The sequence below is a fragment of the Trematomus bernacchii genome, unplaced genomic scaffold (assembly GCF_902827165.1).
Source record: "Trematomus bernacchii unplaced genomic scaffold, fTreBer1.1, whole genome shotgun sequence".
Classification (NCBI taxonomy): domain Eukaryota; kingdom Metazoa; phylum Chordata; class Actinopteri; order Perciformes; family Nototheniidae; genus Trematomus; species Trematomus bernacchii.
Window position 1 is genome coordinate 17238905 of NW_022988050.1, and position 11324 is coordinate 17250228.

An 11324-nucleotide genomic window follows, 5' to 3' on the forward strand; every position below is an offset into this window, starting at 1 on the left:
AATATGAATTACTAACACACTGTGTAGAGTAGTCTTTATTGTTAGACACATGGGTACAGAGTACTGCAGGTCTTTATAGCAGCTTTCAAGAGTACAAATAAGCTGTGATCGTAGCTCTGCCACACTCTCTCTCTCTCTCTCTCTCTCTCTCTCTCTCTCTCTCTCTCTCTCTCTCTCTCTCTCTCTCTCTCTCTCTCTCTCTCTCTCTCTCGGTATGTGTATAACATCTTCTATCTGACCGACCTCCTTAATAAACCAGTGCTGTACAGTCAAGATCCTATTCAAACAAACAAAAAGAATATTATAACTACTAATAATGATCCCAAGTTTCCAACATACCAAATATGTCAGTTTGATCTCAGGGAAATGTAAATTGATACGCAGCTATAAACATGGGTTTGACATGCAGGAGAGAGAGAGAGAGAGAGAGAGAGAGAGAGAGAGAGAGAGAGAGAGAGAGAGAGAGAGAGAGAGAGAGATGGAGAGAGCAGCCTCTCTCCATATTTAGAGTATATTTATATAGGACCTGTCAGATTTAGGTCTTTGTTTAATTTAATGAGAAGGAGAAGCTGCAATCGAAACCAAACTTGGAAGAGCCATACACATTTTAGATGTTTTTTACATTATAGTGTTCCAAACTGTGACTTCTACAAGACAAAATACTTTATATACGTTTTAGTGCATGTAAATGGTCTGCAAAGGCTAAAATCCCTGTGTTCCCTCTAGAGGGAGTTTCTCCAGTTTCTTCCATAACATAGTGACATCACTATGTAACACTCACGCTTCTATTGGCTAGCGCTCTAGCACATTCTATGTGTAATGCTAAGGGGCGGGACATCTCTATGTGGTTGACCAATCACAACAGAGCCGGCCAGCTAACCAATCAGAGCAGACTGGGCTCTGGTTTCAGACAGAGGGTGAAAAGAGGTGCTGCAGCACAGGCAGTATGAGAAAATAAAGAGCTTTCTGAACATTAAAGCATTAGAGACACTACATACTGATATACACCTGAACATCAGCAGGAGAGGACTCTTTAAAGTAGAGACACTACATACTGATATACACCTGAACATCAGCAGGAGAGGACTCTTTAAAGTAGAGACACTACATACTGATATACACCTGAACATCAGCAGGAGAGGACTCTTTAAAGTAGAGACACTACATACTGATATACACCTGAACATCAGCAGGAGAGGACTCTTTAAAGTAGAGACACTACATACTGATATACACCTGAACATCAGCAGGAGAGGACTCTTTAAAGTAGAGACACTACATACTGATATACACCTGAACATCAGCAGGAGAGGACTCTTTAAAGTAGAGACACTACATACTGATATACACCTGAACATCAGCAGGAGAGGACTCTTTAAAGTAGAGACACTACATACTGATATACACCTGAACATCAGCAGGAGAGGACTCTTTAAAGTAGAGACACTAAATACTGATATACACCTGAACATCAGCAGGAGAGGACTCTTTAAAGTAGAGACACTACATACTGATATACACCTGAACATCAGCAGGAGAGGACTCTTTAAAGTAGAGACACTACATACTGATATACACCTGAACATCAGCAGGAGAGGACTCTTTAAAGTAGAGACACTAAATACTGATATACACCTGAACATCAGCAGGAGAGGACTCTTTAAAGTAGAGACACTACATACTGATATACACCTGAACATCAGCAGGAGAGGACTCTTTAAAGTAGAGACACTACATACTGATATACACCTGAACATCAGCAGGAGAGGACTCTTTAAAGTAGAGACACTACATACTGATATACACCTGAACATCAGCAGGAGAGGACTCTTTAAAGTAGAGACACTATATACTGATATACACCTGAACATCAGCAGGAGAGGACTCTTTAAAGTAGAGACACTACATACTGATATACACCTGAACATCAGCAGGAGAGGACTCTTTAAAGTAGAGACACTACATACTGATATACACCTGAACATCAGCAGGAGAGGACTCTTTAAAGTAGAGACACTACATACAGATGGAGCAGCTTATTTCAGACTCCAGCTTACTGCTTCTTGCCTGCTACCTGCCAGCTACCTGCCAGCTACCTGCCAAAGACCAGTATCTGGGAATGTTAAGCCCTCCCACTATTTTCCAAGAGGGCGTTGCCAGATTTTCAATTTCAGGATTTAACCAGGAGATGGCGCTTCATTCACAAAAACAGGAAGACAACTTTCATGGACTTTCAGTTTTGTTTAGAAGAGCATTTGAACACATCAATATTTTAGATCAAATAAAGTATATCTAATCTTGTAATTCAATAATATATAGTCTTTATATATTAAATAACTATGGCCAAACTAAGACTTAGTTTTTCAAAAGAGAAAATGCAGATATTATATAAAAAACTAAAGTTAAAATCTTGTTTTTAATGCCCCAAGAGCAATAAAAACACTTGGTAAAAAAATACAAGCTGTAAAAATACTTATATGTATTTAATACTAATAACATAATGATTCATTTCAGATGATAATACTTTTCAGTGTCTGTCTCATGCAGCAGCTGACCCGGCCGACAGTAAAAATAAACATTTATAACTAGTTTAGGTTGTTTGAGAGGTAATTAAAATAGCTAAGGGTGATGATCTGACTTGAAGTGTGTGTTTTGCTCCTAATTAAATGTGTACAAGATGTGAAGTCAACAGGTATTCACTCAGAGGGGGGTAGCTACTATTTCTTTTCAAATGCATAAAGGCTCAGTCAAGAATTTGAATGGGATGGGGAGACGTGTGTGATTAAAAATGAGTGTCCAAACTATGGCCAAACTAAGACTTAGTTTTTCAAAAGAGAAAATGCAGATATTATATAAAAAACTAAAGTTAAAATCTTGTTTTTAATGCCCCAAGAGCAATAAAAACACTTGCTAAAAAAATCCTGAGTGAGGCTTTCATAAATTGCATTTAGCTGACGCTTTTATCCAAAGCGACTTACTATTTAATAAATGATAAATGATTATTCATAACAAATATGACTGATGTGTGATTATTATTCATGCTATATACTGATATAGGGCTAAGTAAGCAATCAATCCTGCAAATTAACCCTTAGTTGTTCAATATATTTATTCAGACAATGTGAGTAGAAATACAAAAATTCTGCTCCCACCTAAGGCCAACGTTGCAATATTACAACATTTCCCTAAAAACTTACCAAAACGTAAACATTTTTAAAACTCTTTCATTTCTGCTCCAGAGGCTATACAACAACATCTGAAAGGTCAAAAAAACAAACAGGGCTAGACAGCCATTTGTAACATACAGTATGGGAGAATGGTGAAAAGAACCAACTGGGCTGGGACCAATGGGAAAATGCCTCTTCCCCTCAATGTGAAGCAAAAGATTGAGTCCTATGTTTCCAATCGGTTCCCAAATGTGAACATTATTTTGTATTTTTATTAAATTGACAATGTCAATTTCACTTTCCACTATGTACAGGTATCTTGGGTCAGTCTTGTCTTCCAAAAATCAGGAAGTAAAGTCAAGATGTGAACTCAACACGTAGTCACTCAGAGGGGGGTACTAATTATTTTCAAATGCATATAGGCAATGCCATCATTTACATGTACTGTAGGCTCTTTCAGTCAAGAATTTGAATTTGAATGGGATGGGGAGACGCTCTGCCAACACTGACCCAATCTTCTGCTCCTTACAGCCCACTGCCTGTGTTTTAACATGTTTTAACATGTTCTTTTGTTTTGTTTTATTTGTTTTGTTTTAATGTTCTGTATTTTAAATTGTTTTATTTAAGTATCCCAGTAATGCATGTTGCATGTTTTAAATGTATTGTATTTACTTGTTTAAAATGAAATGTGTTTTAGATTGACTTTTAAAATCTAACTAACTACAGATGAAAAATAGCCTCTTGGCTAACTCTGGCACATTTACAGAAATGTTCATTAATGTGCACTGTCCCTGTTAAATAAATGAATAAATAAATAAAAACACCATTGCCACCGGTCATTCCAGTGCCAGTGGTCACTCCAGGGTCGGCGGCCACACCTGATGAACCCACCAGGGCAGTTTCCTCAGAGCGAGAGGAACATTTTTATCAGGACAGCTTTTTTAAGGGACAGCATCGCCCTGAGATCTATGCTGCTAATATTTTCAGAATGGTGAAAAGAACCAACTGGACTGGGACCAATGGGAAAATGCCTCTTCCCCTCAATGTGAAGCGATCTAAGTAAGTTCTATTCATATTCTTGACGGGAAGAGCAGTGTAAATAGTGGCCTATATGCATTTGAAAAGCAATATAAATCACACAGTTAGTATACAATAGGCTTTAAAAGCACCATCGATAACCATTGCCCTTCTCCAATTCAAACCAAAAGAGAAAATGCAGATATTACACTCTGAAAAGAAAGGGTAGACATATCTGTACTCTTAGTGCCAAGTAGCTAAGCTATTCATTCGCAGAAATGTAAAGTGATCTAACTAAGTTCTATTCATATTCTTGACGGGAAGAGCAGTGTAAATGGGGGGCCTATATGCATTTGAAAAGCAATATAAATCACACAGTTAGTATACAATAGGCTTTAAAAGCACCATCGATAACCATTGCCCTTCTCCAATTCAAACCAAGGTATCTTGGGTCAGTCTTCCAAAAAGTTTGTGACAAGATGTGAAGTCAACAGGTATTCACTCAGAGGGGGGTAGGTACTAAATGCCACCCATTTACATGTAGGCAAACAAAGTCAAAAATCAACATACAGTAGGGGGGTGGGGGATGGTGAACGGTATGGTCAATGTTTGTAAACACAATCCCCAGGATGTGTCCTAATCAAACCAAAATAGAAAATGCAGATATTACACTCATAAAAGAAATGGTAGACATATCAGTAGCCTACTCTTAGTGCCAAGTTGTCTCAGACAATCTGCATTTCCTAATGTGGGACAGTTCTGTGCAAAATGTGGGACACTGAAAAGTCTATGTTAAAAAGCCTCAGTCACCTTAATTCATGTAATAAAAACATCTCAGGTCAGTAACACTGAAAGCTAAATGTGCAATACCATGTTCAGCTATGTTACTATTTATAATGTTATTGTTGTTACAACAGAAGATGTTTTTCTTTATATTGAAGTTAAATGCATCAATCTGGTGCACTTTGAGGGCAACATTAAGAGATTTATGGATACCGCTGGAAAAAGCTGCAGTACATATGCCGAGCCTGTACGTAGCGCTGTAACTTCCTCCACAAAAGCAGCCTTTTGTTTATTCAACGTGGTGGGGGCCGAGGGAACCGGGCAGAGTTTTTCGCCGGTCAACGTGTGTTAAAGTTTAAATCTTACTTATTGAGCTTTAAAACAAATGAATAACGACTATATATAATAATAAAATACACGGAGCCTGGCCTCTCTTTGTCCTCCCTCTCTTCTGACAGCGTCAGTGTCTGTCTCATGCAGCAGCTGATCCAGTAATGAGTGACACATTTTGAGTTGTATACACTGTTGGAAAGAGGAGATTCCTAGCTTTCTAATGATATCAGGATTGTTTTTGTACTCCAAATATTAAGCAAAATATGTCACATTATATAATGACTGTCACCGAGTCATCATTTTGAGAAAAAGGCCTTCAAAGTTTCCTCTTCTCTGGAATCCATCGATCTGATTGATTATTAGCGGAGCAAATGATCAAAATAGTCCGGAGGGAAAATATTTCCGTTTGGATTTCTGGTCTGGGGGAAGCTCGCGAGTGTATGTGTGTGTGTGTGTTTGTGTATTTTTGCGTAAGTGTATATTGTGTTTGTTTCCCGGGGAAAACACTCACGAGAAACACCGGCTGTTGTTATGCCTGCTGTAACGTTAAATTACTCCGTTCTCCGCTTGTAATTTTGCCGTTACAAGCTTCATAGTTGTATTTATCATCTAAATTTGCCGAAACAAGTTTAATATTCTGAAAGCCAAGACTTTGTTTATTTGAAATCAGATGAAAACAAACTGTAACGGACCCTGCCGTGTTATCTATGATTATATGCCTTACTGTACATTCATAATTTCAGCCGGAGGGAGGGGGGGCGGCGCTGCGGAAGAGCAGATTGCGTGAGAGGTGCCTGTCATCTTACCTTTACAAGCTTCACAAATGTATTTATCGTGTGATTTTGGAAATAAAAGTTTCATATTCTGAAAGCCAAGACTTTGTTTATTTAAAATCAAACAAAACACCCGAACCCCGAAAAAATAGTTTTTTACGCAAATCCACGTTTATTTTTAAATGAGCCGTTGCGACTTCCGACTGATTTCGATAGAGCGGGTCACATATATTATATAGTGTATTGTATTATTAAGTAATATCATACATTAACCCCATTATAGCAGATGCCACATTGAATGGATGAACACATGTATGCATCAATAATTACAACAGAGTATTTCTAAATACAAGCTGTAAAAATACTTATATGTATTTAATACTAATAACATAATGATTAATTTCAGATGATAATACTTTTCAGTGTCTGTCTCATGCAGCAGCTGGACCTGTAATTTACAGGAAAGGAGTGCGCGCTACTAAAGAGCATAGACTGTATATATAAAAAGAGGCGCGACCATGGAAACCAAACAATGGTGTAGCTGTATTGAAGTCCGAGTGGAAACAGTAGCATTTGGAGCGTTATGTTTGAATGAAACAGCCAGGTCGTGACTCACACAAAAACAGTGTTACTTCACTAACTGTAAGCTTGTCACTCAGAGTAACCTACAGTTAACTTAACTGCTGGAGAAGAAAGATCAGGGGGGGGGGGAGAGAGCTGTGGCTGAGGGGCCATTAGGTGTGTAAACACACAGCATTCAGACTGTTTAAAAAACGGTAACAACGGACTATTTTTCTTAGCGGATGCATGTCAATTTAAATCAATACATACAACTATTTTTTAAATCAATAAAAACATTTTCAAAATCCATAAAAGCATTTCAATTAATATTGGGAGTCATGTCGTTACTTTGTTGAGAATGTGGCCATGTAATAAGCGGGATAATTTGCAGAGACTTGGTCATTGTGGGGAAAAATAACACCCAGGGATCAAGATCCCTCCGCTACGCGTCGGGATCCTGATCTGCCTGACAAGGCTCCATTAAAATATAAATATTTTTTGTGAATTACTGAGTTTAGGCACGTTAATAACGTTTTAATGAAGTTGAATACAGAATATTCATATTTGTCAGTGATTTCATGTCAATTCGGCGAACATAAACATAAATGATCGCGGTGAAGATGATGATTAAATTAGGATTAAAAATCGAGAGCCGGCTGCATTTCCTCTCGTTAGTTTTTTTCGACTAAACAACATTATTTTGTTAAATAACAACATGGTGATGTTTTGTAAATGATTACATGTCTTATTTAGCACAGACTATGATCCTATCCGTGACATATGGATCTTAACAAAGATCCGCTATACAGTAGTACCAGACATACTGTACATCCAGCTTACTGTATCGAAGTTGATTTCACATGAGCTCCAGTGTGGAACCCCACTGCACCCCCTGGTGGATCAATGATCCATTGCAGCTGGCTTCACAATAATTACATTTATTTATCACGGGGGCGGTCTCAAGTCAGACTGGGGGCAGGATCTTCATCACGGGCCTTTCACGGGCCGTTCACGGGGGGACCACGACCCTCGCGTTTCAAACTGTCCTAAATAAGCTGCTACATCTGTACTGATATACACCTGAACATCAGCAGGAGAGGACTCTTTAAAGTAGAGACACTACATACTGATATACACCTGAACATCAGCAGGAGAGGACTCTTTAAAGTAGAGACACTACATACTGATATACACATGAACATCAGCAGGAGAGGACTCTTTAAAGTAGAGACACTACATACTGATATACACCTGCACATCAGCAGGAGAGGACTCTTTAAAGTAGAGACACTACATACTGATATACACCTGAACATCAGCAGGAGAGGACTCTTTAAAGTAGAGACACTACATACTGATATACACCTGAAACATCAGCAGGAGAGGACTCTTTAAAGTAGAGACACTACATACTGATATACACCTGAACATCAGCAGGAGAGGACTCTTTAAAGTAGAGACACTACATACTGATATACACCTGAACATTAGCAGGAGAGGACTCTTTAAAGTAGAGACACTACATACTGATATACACCTGAACATCAGCAGGAGAGGACTCTTTAAAGTAGATACACTACATACTGATATACACCTGAACATCAGCAGGAGAGGACTCTTTAAAGTAGAGACACTACATACTGATATACACCTGAACATCAGCAGGAGAGGACTCTTTAAAGTAGAGACACTACATACTGATATACACCTGAACATCAGCAGGAGAGGACTCTTTAAAGTAGAGACACTACATACTGATATACACCTGAACATCAGCAGGAGAGGACTCTTTAAAGTAGAGACACTACATACTGATATACACCTGAACATCAGCAGGAGAGGACTCTTTAAAGTAGAGACACTTCATACATACTGATATGAACCTGAACATGAGCAGAATATGCCCTTTTTAAATAAACATGTCGTTGACATGACAGATGGCAGCTGCCTACACTAGTTGGCTCTTTGATTTCACTTGTTAGATTTATGGTCACACTAGTTTGGAACTAGTGTTAATTTCGTTGACTAAAACTGTGACGAAATATGTTCGTCAACGACCTTTTTTTCCATGACTAAAACGAGACGATGACGAGAAGATGGCAGTAAACAATAACTGTAACGAAATCAACATGCAATATCGTTGATGAAAAGTGACGAGATGAAAATGTAGTTTACTAAATAAAAACTATGCCAAAATCTCTCTTTACTTTCGTTGACGAAAAATGAGGAGACGAAAGTAAAGAGATAAGATAACGTTACATCTCTGATAGTCAGTTTTTCTCCCGGCAGTTCCATTTCCGGTGCTGCGGCTGGGCAGCAGCTGTGTGTCTATGCTGCGCACGGCGGTACATTTGCATTACACCGGGCCAGTGGCACACTGTGAACTGTAGTTCAGGAAGACTCGGGTCCAACTAACCTTATTTAACAGAAAATAAAATGGCAACAACAGGGCTTGGGAGCAGTGGTCGCGTTAACCGAATACCCCCCGTCAGCGCGAGTGAGTGACGAGTTGTGTACAGACTGAATATATTACAGAACAACGGTATAATCAATACAAAAAGCTGAAGATGTAACAAACTAATAGTAATTGTTCTTATTCTTAAAATCAATGTGGTGTACGCAGGGGCAGTGGGTACTATAGGCTAGGGAAGGCTAAGCCTTCCCAAATATTTTTGTCACTGCATCCTGGTAAAATTAAAATATAATGTATGATGTTTGTGTCTTTAACATTAGCGCTGCTATGCAGCCACCAGTAAACTGTACTACGAAGCCAGTTCAACATACCCTGGATATGTTTGAGTTATCTTAACTAATCTTAACAACCCTTCTTACGTTAGCTATAGAGCTGTTGATAGCGTAAACTTCTGTTCGGCCCAAAGATCCTTGATTAAATGCTCTTTGAATCTCAGTACATCTTCTTCTTATAGAGTGGCGAAGTCACGCCCATCTACTTCCGACCCATGGGACCTTATTTCGGAAAAATAATGTATTGAAGTCAATGGAGAGAGAAAACTTATCTTTCGATCCCGTTTGAATTGTGCCATGAATTACACATATGATGTTTGTCAATCTTAAAAAATCATTTCCATGTCAAAAAAGTCACAGTTTGTCGTAAAACTGTTGAAATATAAGACTATGAAAAATACGCAACTAGAAAGACTACAAATCCCAGATAAGTAAGTGATGTCACAATTGTTTTCCTCCACTAAGAGATAGCTAAGATCAGCGCCATAGATAGCTGTAGATTCTATCTATATGGCGCTGGCTAAGATAAGATAACTTTAACAAGATGCCTGTGTGCTTAGTACCAGGTTGTTATCATCAGAGATGGGGTCGTTACTAAAAAAAACGATATATATTACATATTACTTAAAAAAAAAGTAATATATTACACTACTTCGTTACTCTCTACATAAAGTAACTCGTTACTTTACTCGTTACTTTACTCGCAGGGCCGGCCCGCCCCTCCCTACAGGCAGATCACGCAGACTGCTAAAGTTTCAAATGTTCTCTTTAGTTCAGTTTCCATTGTCGCATAAGACTGATCCAGATAGCTCTGACTATGGCTGTCCTCTGTCTCCTGCTATCTGTATTTTGCGCAGTATATCTCTGAACGATGCGATGGTGATTCCACTGTGCAAATGGGCAACATTACCTCTACTATGAAGGATGCTACAAGCCTGTCCATCTCTGCTTTGGTTACCGGTCCTCCAAATTCGAATTTGTGCTGCTTCGGAGTCGGCGGCGGCGCACTCACAACATCCTCACTCTGGGTTCGGGGGTCCTTAGCTATTAGCTTCACCTTAGCATGTGTTCTTTGCAGGTGTTTGTTGAGGTTTGACGTGGTGTTTGCAGCAGTGGATAACAGCTTCTGGCCTGGACACAGTTTGCACCTCACCGTCACATTCCTGTCTATTCTTCGGACGAACTCAAAATAATGGGCATACCTCCACCCCTCGAAAGTTATCGCTGACTCTGCCATGTTTATGCAGCACTGCACGTGGATATGTGGACGCGAAAGTCGCGCAGATTACGTACATATAAACCTGCGGCGGAAACCCCTCTTGTCTGTCAGTGTGATTATGACTGATTTTATAAAAGTAACGAAGTAACGCGTGTCGGGGCAATGTTAGTAACTGTAGTGTGATTACTGAATTATAAAAGTAACGCGTTACACTACTCTGTTACCGACAAAAGTAATATTATTACAGTAACGCGTTACTTTGTAACGCGTTACACCCAACTCTGGTTATCATACCAGCATTCTTTCGCTTCCCGTCTGATGAAAGGACCAGGAGTGTCTGGATCAAGCTAGCTAGTAGCTAGCACGTTAGTTAGCATTACAGCCTTCTCATTTTTATTAGCCTTAACATGAAGCAACACAGTCTCACAGCATTTCGTGTTATAGTCACGAAATTAATCTATTGATTCGTGTTCACCAACACGATTTCGCCATTTTTTTCGTGTCACACAGAACGATTTTAAAAGCAATGTAAATAATAACCAATTAGAAGGAAAAAGACATTTAAAAAAATACAGATTTAAGTATTCTGACACAGAACGATTTTAGAAGCAATGTATTTATATTGGTAGTATGTTTCGTGCCTGCACCAAATAATAACAAATTAGAAGGAAAAAAAGATGACATAAAATACAGATTTCAGTATTCTGAGGCTCTGAGCCCCATTTC